General features: G+C 44.6%; 1 protein-coding gene and 1 long non-coding RNA gene across 8 annotated transcripts in view; one reads left to right on the plus strand and one right to left on the minus strand.

Moving 5' to 3' along the window:
* The window catches only part of GTF2I (general transcription factor IIi), a 107,791-nt gene extending 92,928 nt beyond the window's left edge, over positions 1 to 14,863 (minus strand). For all 6 annotated transcript variants that reach the window (XM_053893991.1, XM_053893988.1, XM_053893990.1 and 3 more), the window contains exon 1: positions 14,493 to 14,863. The gene's annotated coding sequence lies outside the window, so the exon portion shown is untranslated. The remainder of the gene's footprint in view (positions 1 to 14,492) is intronic.
* Positions 14,864 to 14,895: 32 nt separating this feature from the next.
* Positions 14,896 to 17,870, plus strand: part of LOC109250621 (uncharacterized) — a 54,095-nt gene continuing 51,120 nt past the window's right edge. For both annotated transcript variants that reach the window (XR_008419145.1, XR_002073109.2), the window contains exon 1: positions 14,896 to 16,388. This is a non-coding gene — a long non-coding RNA (uncharacterized LOC109250621). The remainder of the gene's footprint in view (positions 16,389 to 17,870) is intronic.

Here is a 17,870-nt window from a genome sequence, read left to right on the forward strand (position 1 = left end):
GCTCACTCTGGTTGAGTGACCTACTCTTGATTTCAGCTCAGGTCATGATCCCAGGGTCACGGGATGGAGCCCTGCATAAGGCTCTGCACTGAACGTGAAGCCTGCTTGAGATTCATTCTCTCTCCTTCTGCCTCTCTCTCTCTCTTTCTCTCTCTAAAATAAATAAATAAAATAAATGAACTGTTGGGATGCCTGACTGGTTCAGCTAGTGGAGCACGTGACTCTTTACTCAAGGTTGTGTGTTTGAGTCCTACATTGGGTACAGAAATTACTTAAAAACCAAATCTTTAAGTGTAGTTATTTATAAAAGTTTCTTCAAAATGATGAGAACTAAAAGTTAAAATTCATCATCTGGGATGTTGCACATTTTGTCATAACACGGTCCCTAAAATAAACGGAAAGAATCCAATAGTGTGATCAGCCATCTTTATCCTTAACAAGATTTGGTTGCATGAAGATTAACTTGGGTGATCACATGATACTGTATTCTGACAATCTTCTAGGCTGCCTAAGTCTTTCTACCTTTGCAACTGACGATACTTAATACCTTCACGTTCTACCTATAATTACTAACAGCTAAAAAATCCGTCTTTCAGGAGAAGAAACATTCATCCCTCAAATGGCAGCGTGCATTGACTACAATCAGCTTGGACTCTGCAAACACAGAACTTGTGTCTCAAACTTTTCTCAACACGCTACCGCTTGTTCTAATTACATCTGCTCGGTAGCTTCTGCAGAAAACGTGTTGAAGGTAACTCACTGACCCTATTCGCGTGTCTTCTGAAGGATACCAAAGGAATTAACTTGACGTGTTTATGACAAAAGGGGGGCATTTGCCTGACCTATTTTACAAAGAACTTTTTTTTTTGTATTTAAAATTTTTTATATGTTTTTACTTACTTTTGAGAGACAGAGACAGATCATGAGTGGGGAAGGGGCCGAGAGAGGGAGACACAGAATCCAAAGCAGGCTCCAGACTCAGCTGTCAGCACAGAGCCGGAGGGGGGTGAGGCTCGAACCCATGAACTGCAAGATCATGACCTGAGCCAGTCAGACCCTTAACTGACTGAGCCACCCAGGCACCCCAAGCGGAACTTCTTTTTAAAATCTAAGAACAGGGGCGCCCGGGTGGCTCAGTCGGTTGAGCATCCGACTTTGGCTTGGGTCAGGATCTCACAGTTTGCGAGTTCGAGCCCCTTGTTGGGCTCTGTGGTGACAGCTGGAGCCTGGAGCCTGGAGCCTGGATTTTGTGTCTCCCTCTCTCTCTGCCCTTCCCATGCTCATGCTCTGTCTCTCTCTGTCTCTCAATAATAAATAAACATTAAAAAAACATTTAGAGACCCCTAAAAAAATAAAATAAAATCTAAGAACAGCTTATACCTTGGAAAAACAAGGTAAACTGCTCAAGATTACAGAATTGTTAAGTAGAATCTAATCAAGATCTGACTGTTCTTAATTCTCCATGTTCTTTCAAACCACACCACCTACTATAAAATTTAATCTGACTTTTAACGTTCCCCAAATGCCACTATTCACAGTATTTAAATTCCAGAAAAACATTTAGTTTTCAAATACTTGGACAAAATAAAAATTCCCAGCCTCTAGAGAAAAAGTTTATCCTCAATTCTAAAGAGAGAGTTTCATTATCCCAAATTATTTCCACACAAAATACTTATTAACAAAGCCAAGCCTGGCACACACCAAGTGATCAAAGTTAACAACTAGTCAGGGAACAGACAGATATCATGTGCCAACCAACAGAACGTACTAGAACTGTGATACTCCCGCCTAAATGCATGGACAAACTCAAATTGAGGGACATTCTGTAAAATGACTACCCTGTAACCTTCAAAAAGTTCAAGAGTACGGAATTCAAAGACTGAGAAACTGTTCTAAAGTGAGGTGTATTAGAGGGACAAGACACCTGGGTGAAAATGTGATCCTGGATTAGACCCTTTTGCTACAAAGTAGCATCTGGCAAAACCTGAATGAGGTTTCTGGGTAACAGGTGTGTGGGAAAATTTTGTTTGCTGCTTCTGTAACTATTTTGTAAGTTTACAAGCGTTCCAAAATAATTTTTAAAGCACTAAGTACATGTGTGCCAACGAAGAAGCTAATTAAAATGTCTCTACTTTTGCCTTATTTCATGGGTGTTAAAGTCTTGCTGTTTTTGCTATCAAAGGTAAGTAGAATGTTAGAACTGGGAGAAAGGCAAAGGATGTTAAATAGTAACTTATTGATTACAATTTGTCTCTACTAGCTTCAATAAAACTGGAAATGGGCTGTTTTTCTCTCTGTTTACATTTGAAAGAGGGGAGCCCAGAAGTGAAAGCACACACACACACACTTCACTTCAAAGGTTATCAAACTTCTCTACAGACTGCACATCAACTGGTAAACCAGGGTCTTTTAGTTTGGACGGTATTTGCCACTGACCGTACTTCTGTCAATGGGTAGGTGGGGGGAGCCTCGCACCCCAGCACCAACACAGTGGTATCCTGCATAGCGAGCACTCTTCACACGTGCTGAATTCAACAGTGAACACTGGGCTCCTGGCTGGTGTTTTCTCCCAATACTAGAACTTAGTCCCACTGCATGCTATCAGAGTAGATCACTGGATAGAATGCATGTCAGAGTATGTAATCGATAATGTGACCCCAGGTATGCGTACGTGATTTTTCAACCTTGTAGCTATCTTCTTTACTAACAGTTAAGGAAAATTACTAGTTTATCACTAATATCTTCCCTATACTTTTTTTTTTTTTTCAGAGAGAGAGAGAGAGAGAGAGCGCGCGCACGAGCATGAGCAGGAGAGGAGCAGAGACAGAGAAAGAGACACAGAATCGGAAGCAGGCTCCAGACTCTGAGCTGTCAGCACAGAACCCAATGGGGGGTCCAGCTCACGAGCTTGTAAGATCATGACCTGAGCCGAAGTTGGACGCTTAACCGACTGCGCCACCCAGGAGCCCCTCATTACCTATACTTTATAAACGTTATTATCAGAACTGGAAATAAGTATACCGTGGTGGTTAAGCATGGGCTCTGAATCCAACTACTTAAGTTTATACTAAAACAATCCCTTAGGGGGCGCCTGGGTGGCTCAGTCGGTTAAGCATCTGACTCTTGACCGGGCTCAGGTCATGATCTTGCTGTTAGTGGGATGGAGCCCCGCGTAGGGCTCTGCACTGCGGAGCCTGCTTGGGATTCTCTCTCTCTACCGTTCCCCTGCTCATGCCTGTGCACGCTCTCTCTCAATGGATAAATAAACTTAAAAAAAAAACAAAACCAAAACATTATCCCTTGTGGTGCCTGGCTGGCTCGGCTGGTAGAGCATGCAACTCTTGACATGGGGGTTGGGAGTTCAAACCCCCATGTTGGATGTAGAGATTACTTAAAAATCTTTAAAAAACAAAAATCAAAAAACCTGTCCCTCACTATGGGTTGTTTTGGATTAGTTAGCATCCCCACAACCTCATTTTCCTCAACTTTCAAACGGGAGTCCTAATAAAGCCTGCCTACCTTGGGACACAGGATTGATTGCTCTGACAAGCGCCCTGATTCAGGTAGCGCTTAGAATAGCAAACACATAAAAAACACTTCAAAAATGTTACTAGTGACTGGTATTCTTGCCCAACTCTCTTACTGCCCCTCAAATTTTGAAACATCCCAGAGGGCTTGTTACTTTTAATATTTTTTTAAAGATTTCAAGTAATTTCCACACCCAACACGGGGCTTGATTTACAACCCCGAAATGAAGAGTTACACGCTCCACTGACTGAGCCAGCCAGGCGCCCCGAGCTTGCTACTTTTAAATTTGCAATTTGCAATTACCGGACTGGTTTAATATTAGTCCTCCTAATAAATCAAAATCTGTCCCTGTGGCATCTTCCTCCTGGAAGAGCCTTATTCTACAAAAAGGCCCTTTCAATGCACTGTGCTCCTCCAACACTCTCATCTCAGAATGAGCATCCCCAGTCTGTCCTGTGCTTTAGCCCTAACATCCTTTTACCTTTACCACACCATCCTCAAAATATTCCCGTTTGTCCAGGCAATGTCCCAGAATTGGACATAACATTCTGGGTAAGATCAGTTCATCAGACTCTACACTAGGACCTGCAACTCCCAGAATTTCCTTATTCCTTGCCTATTACCACGGAGAAATATTTTAATTCACATTTCTAAGAGCTTATCTCCACAGGCTTAATAGGTATTTTCCAAAGAGAAGAAAATTAGGTTAGCGTTTCATTCAAAGGTTCCATTTTACAAATATTTAATAACAGAATGTAAAATCATAATTTATATCGTTAACATATATACTTAACATATATACTCAGCAGACAGAAGAAACAGAGCCAAAGACCCATTTTAGTTCACTTAACTTCCATTAAATGTTAGAAATTCTATGTGATGGCAAGGGCTTCGAAATAAAATTAGAAATCCCTAAGACAAACCTTTGTTCAGATTTGATTTTTAAGTCAAGGCTTTTAAGTTTGTACAGTTGGCTCTGCTTACATTTTAAAATGTAAGTGCATGGAGCTCACGACCCTGAGATCAAGACCTGAGCTGAGATCAAGGAGTCTGACGCTTAACTTACTGAGCCACCCAGGTGCCCCTGAAAGGTTAGGATTTGAAATGATCTGTAACTGTGTTATACATATACTTAAAACTTGACACCCTTCTCCACCATGTTTCAAAAACATGTTGAGATACCTAACAAAAATAGCTAAATTTAATTTTTTTTAAAAAACCCAGGTAAGGGGTGCCCGGGTGGATCAGCCCATTAAGTGCTGGACTCATGACCATGCGGTCATGGAACCGAGTCCCTTTCGGGCTCCGTGCTGCGAGTGGAGCCTACTTAAGATTCTTTCTCTCTCCCTCTGCCCCTCTTCTCCACTCATGCTCTCTCTCTCTCTCTCTCAAAACATTTTAAAAAGCCAGGTAAAAGGAAGAATGGCAAAATAATAAAACGAAACTGGGGAAAGAAGGTCTGCCCAGGTGAGGGATCCCACGTTCAGTCCTGAGCCTCAGGGTAGCCAAAGCAAGGGTCTTGAAAAACAAAAAATCTTACCAGCTATTCAGGAAGATCTGTAACTTTTCTTGGTACTACAGTTTGAGAGAAATTGTTTGCAAATGTAGAAGTTATCCTTTGAAACTGATGGTCCTTTAAAAAGCAGCAGCTTACTCTGCCAATACACAAACAATGTATCCCTTTGACCTTACTACAAGCTTAAAAATCATTTAGTACTGGAAAAGCTGGATCACTTGTTCTTTTTCTAACTTTGTATAAATGGGAAGAGGAAATGAAAATCAAGTAACTATGATCTAAAAAGTCCATCTTTTTTTAGTATACTGCTCACAGATGTTAGGCAACAGAGCACAGTATTTATGAACGCCAATTCTGGAATGACACCCAAGTTCTGAATTCAAGTTCTATCTACTAGAGAATGACTGACCTTGGGATTCTTTAACCCCAAACTTACTAGTCTTGAAAATGACAAGAATAGGTGTACCTACCTTACACACTTATCAGAACGTAAGTTAAGTACTTGACAGTGTTTCACACAAGCGTTCAGTAAATTAACCATTTAAAAATTTAAATTTTATTAAAATAGTTACTTGCAAAACACACATTTATGTATCTATTTACACACAAACTCTCCAAATCCAAGTCTGATAAAATGAAAATTTCGCAACTAATTGCTTTAATTACTACTAAATAAAATAACCTATTGTCTGATAGGGCAGGAAAACTAATAGAAAGTGTCAAAATAAGTCACTGCTTTTTTTCCCCCACTTATTTTTATTTACTTGTTTTCCCCAACTTCATTGAGGTATAACTGACATATAACATTGTGTAAGTTTAAGGTATAAATAAATCATCGCTCTGAAATGCTTTTAAAGCATCCATGTGTCAGCATGAAAAGTTGTTTACATCAAATGTAGTCCTCAAAAATTATGTTTTAGGGGCACCTGGATGGCTGTTGGGTGGTTAAGCGGTCGACTTTGGTCAGGTCATGATCTCATAGTTCGTGGGTTCGAGCCTCACGTCAGGCTCTGTGCTGACAGCTCCGAGCCTGGAGCCTGCTTTGGATTCTGTGTCTCTGCCTCTCTCTCTCTCTGCCCCTCCCTTGCTTGCGCTGTCTCTCCAAATGAAAAAAACAGTAAAAAAATTTTTTTAAATAGGTTTTAAATTTAAGTTAAAAAAGTCACCTTACTCCAAATACCTAAAACAAAGAAACTAGACTGAATATACACACTGAACTAAAGAGTCTTTACCCTGAAGCTCTCAACAATATAATTTGCCTAGACCAGTATTTTCCAAGAAATAGATTGTCCTGCGGCTTCACAGAATAGCTTACACACCCAGAAGGCCCTCAATATGTTGGGTAAGTGAATAAATAAGTACTGTTCCAAAAGCAATAAGGGATCTCTTCTTTTCCAAAGCTTAAAATACAGCAGATGAATAGTGAATAGCTCACTCATTTTGCTAGTATAAGAAAACTGTTTTTCCTACAGATAAGGCTATAAATAAAGAAAATTATGAAATAAGTAGACTCAGAAAGTGAATATCTAGTTAAGTGACTACCGCACTGTTTCCCAACACACCCAAGAAAAATTATTCTAAAAGCTCTGCAGAAGCAAACAAGACGACAAAAATACAGAATCAGAAAATAATTTTTAACTTACTATAAAAAAACCACTAAGCTAAGGACTATGTGTGCAAATAGAATCAAAACTCACACAGCTATTCTCAAAAGTATGAGACCCATACAATCAGACATCTTCACAGGTTCTAACCAGGGCTCGTTTGAACCAAATACCCTAAATTGGATCAAACTCTTCACTACTCCCTACTTCTACAACTATGCCATGAAATATTCACGCACAGTAGTTTCTTTGCCGTACCATAAAAACAAAAACTTCAAAAATCCAAGAACCACTGTAAGGATTTAAAAAGGAAGTAAATCCTGACACGCCCTTCAACATGGACGAACCTTGAAGACATTATGCTAAGTGAAGAAAAACAGTCAGGAAAAGACAAATACTGTATGACTCCACCTAGATGAAGTCCCTAAAATCCTCAAAATCACCCACAGAAAGCAGAGCGGTGGGTTCAAGGGGATGGGGTGAGGCGGAAAATGGGGAGTATTATTTAATGGGCAGATTCAGGTTAAGAAGATGACAGTGTCCTGGAGATGTGATAGTTGTTACAAAGTGATTGTACTGAATGTCTCCACTGTACATTTAAAAATGGTTAGAATGGGATGCTGGGGAGCCTGGGTGGCTCAGTCCGTTAAGCATCCAACTTCCTCAGGTCATGATCTCGCGGTTCGTGAGTTCAAGCCCCCCATCGGGCTCTGTGCTGACAGCTAAGAGACTGAAGCCTGTTTGAGTTTCTGTCTGCCTCTCTCTGCCCCTCCCCTGTTCATGCTCTAGTCTGTCTGTCTCTCTTTATCAAATAAAATAAAATATCAAGTAAAATAAAATATCAAATAAACATTAAAAATTTTTCTTCAAAACATGGGTGCCTGGCTCCTTCACTTGGTACAGCATGTGACTCTTGATCTCAGGGTCATAAGTTCGAGTCCCACTTCAGACATGGAGCCTACTTAAAAAAGTTTAATAAAAATAAAAATGGTTAAAATGATTACTGATGTGATTTCTCTGTAGTACCTTTACTGAAAACATTATGTAGCTATCATAATAAATAATACACTACAAATAAATAAGCAATATAGGGCATGTGGGTGGCTCGGTGGGTCAAGCATCCCACTCTTGATTTCAGCTCAGGTCATGATCTCATGGTTCCTGAGCTAGAGCCCCATGTCGCACTCTGCGCTGGCAGCACAGAGCCTCATTGGGATTCTCTCTCCCTCTCTCGCTCTCTGCCCCTCCCCCACTTGCTCTCTCTCATTCTCTCTCTAAAATAAATAAACTTAAATAAAACAGGGACAATAAAAATAAATAAGCAATATAAATGAAAAAACGGTCAAGTTCTGTGGTGTATGTATATTTCACAACTCTTTTTTAAGATCACTGTAAGGAACCACTTGAAAGAAAGAGGTGTTCATGTTAGAAACGGTAGTCCCGGGGCGCCTGGGTGGCTCAGTCGGTTGGGCGGCCGACTTCGGCTCAGGTCATGATCTCGCGGTCCGTGAGTTCGAGCCCCGCGTCGGGCTCTGTGCTGACAGCTCAGAGCCTGGAGCCTGTTTCGGATCCTGTGTCTCCCTCTCTCTGACCCTCCCCCATTCATGCTCTGTCTCTGTCTCTATCTCAAAAAATAAATAAACGTTAAAAAAAAAAATTAGAAACGGTAGTCCCAAATTTACTCTTTACAAAGGGAGCAAATGCATTTTACATAAACGCATTTATTCTATACTACTGGGAGATCTGTTCAGATCCATCCAAATTCTTCTCCAAAAAAAAAAGCATCGACAAGAAAAACAATGACCCAGCAATTCCACTCTTAAGTATTTATACACAAAAGATTTGAAAACAGGAGTCAAAATGTACTGGGGAACCAATGTCCATAGTTGCATATTCATAACAGCCAAAAGTTAGAAACAATCTAAATGTCCATCAACAGATGAATGTATACATAAAATGTGGTGTATTATATAATGAAACATTATTCAGCCATAAAAAGAAATAAAGATCTGACACCTGCTACAACACAGATGAACCTTGAAAACACTTTGCTACATGAAATAAACCAGATACAAAATGACAAATGTTCTATGATTCCACTTACAAGAGATATGTAAAACAGGCAAGGGGCACCTGACTGGCTCAGTCAGTAGAGCGAGACTCTTAACTAGGGGTCGAGAGTTCAAGCCCCACGCTGGGCATAGAGCCTACTTAGAAGTGAACAAGTAAAAGAATAAAATAGGCAAATTCAGAGACAAAAAGTATATTTGAGGTTCCCAGAGACTGAGAGAGAGGACAAATGGTGAGTTATTACTTAATGGGTACAGAGTTTCTATTTGGGGTGACAAGCAAAATGTTAGAGATAGTGGTGATGACCGTACAACATTGTGAATGCAATTAATGCCAAAGAATAAAAAATGTTTAAAAAAAAAAAAAGAAAGAAAGAAAAAGCAGGAGGAAGAAGTGAAGCTAACGGATTTCCTTGTAACTGTTCAGACAATTTTCAAATGAATTCCAGAACTAGGGTTAATTTCTATTTCCTTACTTACAAAGCGGGCACAGGGAGATCGAGCCCTGAGTTGGGCTCTGCACTGATAGCTAGAAGCAGCCTGCTTGCATTTCTCTTCCCTTCTCTCTGCCCCTCCCCCACTCACTCTTGCTCTCAAAATAAATAACCATTAAAAGTAATAATAATAATAATAATAATAATAAGCCCAGTGGGCATAATACATGCTGTCATCCTTCTCTGTCAAATTATCAACGAAATAATCTAAGTGTCTGGGGCCTGGCCACAAATAGGATAGCTAAGCTTTTCTTACCTCCTTTAATTGCCCTGTAAAGGCAAGAAATTACAAATACCTTTCAGTTCCTTTACTAGTTTTCTATCTCAAATACATCAACATCACCAGCAGGGAAAGAAGGCACTACCTCTAAAACTTATAAGGGCTAAAGACAGTAAATGGGTGCAGTGAACTTAGGTGTTAAGTAAGCAATTCTAGAAGGTTATTTTTCAATTCAAATTCAGTATTCACAGGGTAGACATGTTTAGTCTCCATAATACAAACTTACAGATTCTGGGCTCATTTTAACTAGATACCCTAAATAAGACCAAACTCTTCAATACTCTCTGCTTGTAGAATTATACTGTAATATAATCATACAGTACTTTAAGGGGGAAAAAAAAAACACACAATTTCCTTTGCCATCCCACAAAAACAAAACAACAGTCCCAGGGGAAAATCCCAAGAAGTCCTTGCCTTTCCAGAGCTTCTATTCTCCCATGTGGGAAGATAAATCTTGTAGTCAGTATTACTGGGACAATTTTTATTTTCTTTAAAAAATTTTTTTAATGTTTATTTATATGAGAGGGAGGCAGAGCGTGAGCAGGAGAGGGTCAGAGAGAGAGGGAGACACAGAATCCAAAGGAGGCTCCAGGCTCTGAACTGTCAGCACAGAGCCCAATGTGGGGCTCAAACTCAGGGACCGTGAGATCTCGACCTGAGCAGAAGTTGGACGCTTAACCGATTGAGCCACCCAGGTGCCCCTTTATTTCCTTAGAAAATTCCATTTCTGTTGGGATGCCTGGGTGGCTCAGTCAGTTAAGCAGCCAACTCTTGATTTTGGCTCAGGTCATGATCTCACAACTGGTGGGATCGAGTCCGGCATAGAGTGAGCTCTTGGAGCCTGCTCGGGATTCTCTCCCTCTCTCTGTCCCTACCCTGCTCGTTTGTTTGCACATGTTCTCTCGCACTCTCTCTCAAAATAAAAAATAAACTTAAAAAACTTTTCAATTTCTCAAAAGTATCAAACATGGTGCTTTTATTGCTAATATTTACTGAATGCTTACTGTTGGCCAGATACAATCCCAAGCAGTTTTACCTCCCTCAATCTTCCCAACAATCTACAAGAGAAACAGGTTCTATCATTATCTTTCCTATTTCTTAAAATAGGGAAACCGAAGCACAAAAATGTGAGGTGAATTGCTCAAGGTAATAATCAGAAGTAGCACAAGCCAGGAGTTGAATCCAGGCAGTCCGATTTCGGAACCTGTGTCTATAGCCACACTAAGCCATCCTTCATCTCTTGCAATTTATAAATTCATTTTGTTTCTCAAGTTACATTGTAAACAGACTAATTCTTTAAAAATCCTCTATAGTTTTCAACCAAGTTACAACCAAGGTGCAATGAGTCAATTCTCCCATCAACTCTGAAAATTCCTGACTATCTAGAACTTTCTCTTACTTTCCCACTAGGCCAAAGTGGAAAAAAAGCAGTGCCAGCAAGAAAAAGTAAGTGCCAGCAAGAAAACAGAAACGAGCCAGGGGTAGGAAGGCAAGGACTGTAGAAACAAAGAGAAAGAAAGAAAACAAAAACAGGAAAACTGCAGTGGGGACAGTTCCAGCAAACTACAGACAAGAGAGAAGAAAATAGTACAGGGCAAATGAGAAAAAATGGAAACTTGAGTATGAAGATACTACCTTCAGCACTCACGATGATTTAGCCGCATCATTTTTCCAGTGTACATATGACTTCTTAACTTTATTTCCCAGACAGGTCCCTCAGGCTACATGCTGGTTAAGTGAATATACTGCATGTTGTTATTTTAACAGCATTGATTACAAGGAATCTCAACTCTACAATTATAACCAAATGACTGATTGCATTTCCCATTTTCTTTCAGTTAGTAACAATGAATAAGCTTAAGCGGAACGGAAGTATACAACTTTTAAAGAAAAGTGCTACCGGTGATTAGGAGATTGCTAGGGATAAAATTCTTGGCCATTCTCTTTAGGGTAAATTGTCCTCTAATGTATTTCTAAAAAGTGAAATGCTGTCCTCAGAATATTACTTCTCAAACAACTCTTCACAAAATACTTTCCCTTAGACATACCTAAAAATCACTCGATCAGCATCTGTTTCAGCTAGTGGTTAAAACAATTTCACGTTAATGATACCACAGCAGTTATGGGGAGAACTGCAATATTTACACTCATGTTTTCAAAGAAGAATGAAACCACGGTAGAACTGAATTAGGTGTGGAATGGCAATGTACAAGCTAGTCAGCAATAATAACAGGAAAGGTTAAGTGTTTAGTGATTTGTCAGTGTTTTATTTACAGCTCTCTAATAACAACCTGGAGAAGGGCCATGGTCTTTTCTATTTTGTTTTGGAACACACGAGCAATCTATGGATCATCAAAAATGACAGAACATAACTGTAAACCAATCCCATTCCTTCTACCTAATTTGAGTTACTTTCTTCCAAAAGGAAATCCATTATAATAAAGGAAAAATCTTCCTTTCAAGACTTGTGCTCCAAGAAAACGCCAGAAACCTACATTTTAAGGACAGTCTTTGCAGTCATTATTAAAAGGGAACCAAATTGGCATGCCAGGCTGCTCAGTCAGTGGAGCAAGTGACTCTTGATCTCAAGGTCCTCAGTTCAAGCCCCAGGTTGGGCATGGAGCTTACAAAAAAAAAAAAAAAAAGTAAACCAAATCACTGGAGGTACCCGGGGCTTGGAAGGAGTGGGGTGGGGGGAGATTCTGGGCTACAGGTGCTCAGCACCTCCCCCATCTAAATGTCAAGTTCAGGCCTATCACACTCCTTTCTGGCTCCCAGACTTTAGACTCTGTGGTGGAGATGGGATGCCTCAGCCATCTCTGGGAGAAGATAATAAATGCCAGTGCCATAAATAAATTGATAAATGACTGAGTGGGGGGAAAAAAAAAGCCAAGATTATTTAGTCTTCTAATTTTATCCTATACTTAAATCCATGGCTCCTTTTAAAACCGGAGACTCATTAAACTTTTAATTTCGTAATCATAGCTAACAAAAATTCTCAACTCTCAATCAGCTTTCCAAGCAATCGACAGTAAGCAGTCTGAATTATTTTTGGTTCTTTAAGACGCAGTTTTAAAGTAATGAAAAGCTTTAATGAGAATCTAGAATCCATTTCCCACACTTACAACTTAATTTTGCACCGCGGTGAATGGCTCTCAAAGTGCCGCGGCGGCGCGGCCTGGGAACTAGTTAGAAAGGCGAACGCCCGGGCCCCACCCCAGACCTGCAGAATCGGAATGTCTGGGGTGCGGCCCGGCAAAGAGTTTTAACGAGCCCTCCAGGGGTTGCTGATGCTCCAGACTTTGAAAGCCACTGGCTTAGGGGTTACGAGTCATACTGCCTCGGTTCAGATCTTGGAGTCAAGGTTGACTTGCTGAGTAATCAAGAGTAAACTACTCCGCTTCTCCAGACTTGTTCCTCATCTACACAGGGGAATTACGGGGCTGTTTTGAAGATTAAATAAGAAAATACGCGTTAAGCGCTTAAGAGCGATGCCGGGCACTTAAGAAACATTCAAATGTTAGCTATTCTTACTACTGTATACAAGGCTCTTGGGCGGGGAGTACACTTCGAGGGAGACAAAGGCGGAAAAAGCTTAATCCCTAGCCCTCCTACCTACCTACCTACCTACCGACTAGTACACCAGACAACCAAACACACTCCTTGGGTAAATAAAATAAAGATGCCCTCCTAGGGGCAAACAAGTTGATTGGGACCTCGTACGAACAAATTCTGACCGAACAACGCAAGAGACGGATTCAAGCGATGCCTATAAGCAAGAAGGGAGAGCCTGAAGGGAAGAAAAAGTCCTTCCGGCCGAAAAGTGTGAGCCAAGGTCCAAACAAGTAGGCAAAAGGAAAGAAGCGCCAGGCAGAACTCGGGCTGAAGAACTGACAAAACACACAGTCGCAGGAGTAAATGTCACAGTCGTAGGCCTTAGTCTCGGGAGAAGGCTCGGCCTCCTCGGGGCACTCTAATGCACCCACATTTGCAAACTAACTTCCCCCTTTTGTTTCCTGAACACCCAAAGACTACTTTTCTGCATGGCCTATCAAGCCATTGTCTGCGAGAGGTGAGAAGTCTGCACGGAGCCACCCCATCAGCAGGAGCGAGCACTGCTCCAACAGTGTAAGTAGACCTCTGAACATGCTCAGCCGCAAAACAAAACAAAACAACCCAACTTGCTTTATTAAAGGGCAAAACTTGGATAAAAGTGGAGGGAGGGAGAGAGAAGGGAAAGAGGACAGTTTTTTTATCTTCTTCCCTCCCCGAAACCCCGTCTGGGTGCTGGCGGGATCCAGACGGCTTATTTTCATGGCCTGAAGGCTGAGGTTTTCCTTCCGGTCATTGTGTTTATTTCCCCCAAAGAACCGGGCCCGCGGGGCCGGCGCGCCGGCCGGGCCCGGGACAAAGCCCACTCCGGGCTCCACCTGGGCGCGGGCAGGGGCGGGGAGGGGCAGGGGCGGGGAGGGGCGGCGCTCCCGGGCCCGCCGGCCCGCCGGCCGCAGTTACCAGGCAGCGCGGCGGCGCCGCCCCGGCCGCCCGCCGGCCAATCCGGCGCGTCTGCTGCCCGGGCGCACGAGCCCCGGAGACACCAGGCCGAGCGCGACCCCACGGCTCGGGCCTGGCACCGCGCGCGCACCCGCACCGCCCGAGATGGCCAATCAGCGGCCGGGCATGCGCAGCCCGCAGGCTCGCTCGCGCGCGGGCCTCACGCGTGAGGCCCCCCCACGCAGCGCCAGCGCGCGCGCCCCTCCCCCACGCGCACCCAGGCGCGCGCGTGCAACTGTCGTCCCCCGCGACCGCGTCTGCTCCTGCCCCACCCCCACGCCGGCTGGCCGGGTGGTTGGGGGGGGGGGGTGGTCGGGTACCCCCACCCTGCGGCCGACGACCCCCAGACCCCAGTGGGTGCAGGCCCCCGAGGGGGCGCGTCTCAAATAAAGGCCCTACTTGCGATGGCAACCGGGGCGGGGGACGGGGGATGAGGCGACAGGGACTCACCCGAGTGCAGCCGCCTCCAGGCAGCGCCGGGGCCGGGGGAGCAGAAGGGAAGCGAGTGTGGGCCGCGCGAGAGCTGCAGCCGCGGCGGAGCAGCTTCAGGCTGAGGCGAGTTGGCGAGCGGGCAGGAGGTGAGAGGGCGAGGGGCCCGGGCGTCTCGGCCGAGCTCCTGTCACCGCCGCATGGCCGCCCCGGCAGGGCCTCGCTCAGCACCTAGATCCGATCACAGGGGACCGAGGGAGAGGCCGGGGTAACCGCGGCAGGCGGGCGGCCTCAGCTAGAGAGCGCGTGCGGGGAAGCGGGGGGGCGATCGGTGGCCCCTTTTCTCTGCTCTCCGAGCTTCTCTCTCACCCTCCTCCTCCTCCTTTTTTTTTTTTTTTTTTTTTTTTTTGTTCCTCGAAGGCGCGCTGCGCGTGCGCACCCGCAGCGCCGCCCAGCGGGAGTTGTAGTTTCTGATCGGTCCCCACCAACGCGACGGCGGGGGCGGTGGACTACGACTCCCAGGAAGCCTTGCGCGGGCGAGCCCCGAACCCGAGGACGCGGCGAGCGCGGCGCCCGGCCCTCTCCGGCAAGGACTGTCAATGGAGGCGCGGGTGGTGGGAGCAAGAACATGGCTGCACCTGGGGCCTGCGCGGCCGCCTGGGTGGGGGAGGGGAGCCGGGGCACGGGGGCGCAAATCGAGGCCGGGGGTAGCCCCCGCCCGCTCACTGCCCCGATGCAGCCGGCCTCAGCCACCGTCCGGGACTCGCACCCACTCTTGCACCCCAGATTCCCTGCCGATTGCGAGGCCGGAACTCGGCAGAGGCCGGGGAGCCCCAGCCGGCCTGCCGCTCTCGGTGCTCCGCCAAGGGACTTCCTCCGCGCTGCACCACCCTTCGGGACACAAAGAACTTCTGTTAGTTTTGAAAAGCTTGCCTCAAAAGCGTCCGACAGAGACTGTTGCCCCAACTTTGGACGGGCGACGGGAGGGGACTCTCCTGTTTTTATTTACCGCCCCTCACCCCAGGCTTGCTTTCCTCACGCCCCCTCACTCAACATTTAGAAGGAAAGTTGAGGGAAAGCCACCGAGTGAGAGCAGAAAACCTGCCGTGTAGCCCGTTTTGTTCTGTCAACCGCGAAGAAAGGTTACCGAAACCTCTCCCCCCGCGACTAATTCTTTTGCTTCTCGACTTGAGCTCTCGAATTTCGAAAAGGATGAGACATTGCTGTTCACCTAAGCGAAACTCCAAAGTTTACCAAACTCGAGCCCCGAGGGCTTAGACAGTTCTGTAAAGCACAAGATCGAGTGATTTTGCGATTTTTACCCCCCAGCGGAGATGGGGGGGACCACGCCGGCCATCCTCCCCCTCCCCCTCCTCCTCGGTAGGTGGCGACCACGGCGCTTTTTCCAGCCTTTGTCGCTGGAAAGAAAACTTTCCGAGCAGCCAGGCTTTTGATGTAGGTCCAAGACCTTCCCTTTGACTCTTCGTTCCAGATTGGCGTTCCCCATCTTTCTTGCAATAGACCGCACCCATAAGGCAGCCGAATCTAGAATTTCCATGCTGGGATTCTTTAAGATAGAGGGAGACTTTAAAGATCCCTGCAGAAGCGGTCCGATTGCAGATTTCCACATTTTTACGATTTCCCCTGCAACGTTTTTACAGGCATTTTGTCCCCGCCTAACTCGATTGTGACTCTCCTTTGTCGAGTCTCTCCAAAGCGTTCATTTCGTTTTCATGAAAAGTTTTCTTTTTGCACTCGTATTTCATTAACATGCCGGACTATTAAATTCCGTATTCCCAGTAGCACGTAAAACTGACATCTATGTAAGGAACAAACCAAATTTTGAGAAAGTCTGCAATTGAGCTGCTGGGAGCAGTCAGCCTTCCAGGGACAAACATTCAGCCGCTGTGAGCACCGGTGAGTACGTTTTATGCGGCCGCAGTCTTAGATGGTTTCCTGAGGACACTGGATGTTGAGGACAGTGAAGGAAGGATTCACTGGGTGAATCGCTGGTGTCATGAAGTAGCATTTGGGAGTGTTAGAAAGTGAGTTAGTTGGTAAGGCTAAAAAAAAAAAAAGAAAGAAAAAGTTCATTTGGCCAAGATTATGCCTGTCACCATTAAAAACTTGTTTGGGAGATAGCCCCTGGCTTCTATGCATTTAACACTTCCGTGTGGAATTTTGAAACTGCTGCTCCATGAACAACTCCCAACTTCTTTGAGGGTGAGGCAGTTCCTAAAAACTCTTAAATCCTGGGGCGCCTGGGTGGCTCAGTCGGTTGAGTGACCGACTTCGGCTCAGGCCACGATCTCATGGTTTGTGAGTTCGAGCCCCGCATCGGGCTCTGTGCTGACAGCTCAGAACCTGGAGCCTGCTTCCAATTCTGTGTCTCCCTCTCTCTCTGCCCCTCCCCTGCTCATGATCTGTCTCTCTCTGTCTCAGAAATAAAAAGGTATTTAAAAAAAAAGATTTAAAAAATAAATACATACATACATAAAAATTCTTAAATCCTAAAACACTTTCTCAAGCTTTAGCTAGCTTTGAATTGCCTCTAGATAGAAAGCTGGCCCTTTTGGGACAGCGAACAGCATATGGAATGGTGTGTGGTTTGAAGGGTGTGTGGGGGCCAACTCTTTTTTCTTTTTTTTTTTTTTATTTATTTTTATTTATTTTTGGGACAGAGAGAGACAGAGCATGAATGGGGGAGGGGCAGAGAGAGAGGGAGACACAGAATCGGAAACAGGCTCCAGGCTCCGAGCCATCAGCCCAGAGCCTGACGCGGGGCTCGAACTCACGGACCGCGAGATCGTGACCTGAGCTGAAGTCGGCCGCCCAACCGACTGAGCCACCCAGGCGCCCCTCTTTTTTTTTTTTTTTTTTTTTTTTTTTTTTAATCTGCCTACTGTTGTTGGGGGCTGTACCCCTCACATTTCTGTCTTATAGTCACGGATACACTTTTGTGGTCTTTCCGAAGGCCTGGCTCACCACCTTGGCAGTTCCCGTTACACTTGTTCCTTTTTGTTGGCCAGTCGGTCCCTCTCCTCGGGGACAGGTGCTGTGTTCATTGTGATCGTGGTGAGATGAGCCACTGAATACCATCTCAGCACCTCGAGTTGTTTTTCCATAGGATCAAGTTGCTGGTTTGGGGGGTTGTGCAACAGATGGGGAAAAAAAACAAAAAACCACGACTTGTGTTTAGGGGTGGAATCCTTTGTTAAGTTGCACTCAGCTCAGTGTGTTCAGAATCACACTCAGCATAGCAAGATGTGCGTGCTAAGCTTGATGTGCAGCTCTTGGATCGTGCTCACTTAAGACCAAAGGGCACAGAAGCCAACAGGTGGCAGAACCTTGCGTGTTATTTATTTTGGATTTTTTCAGATATTTCTCTTTTTAACGTTT

This window comes from Panthera pardus, unplaced genomic scaffold, assembly GCF_024362965.1.
Source record: "Panthera pardus isolate Hobbes unplaced genomic scaffold, ASM2436296v1 HiC_scaffold_4, whole genome shotgun sequence".
NCBI classification, from domain to species: Eukaryota; Metazoa; Chordata; class Mammalia; order Carnivora; family Felidae; genus Panthera; species Panthera pardus.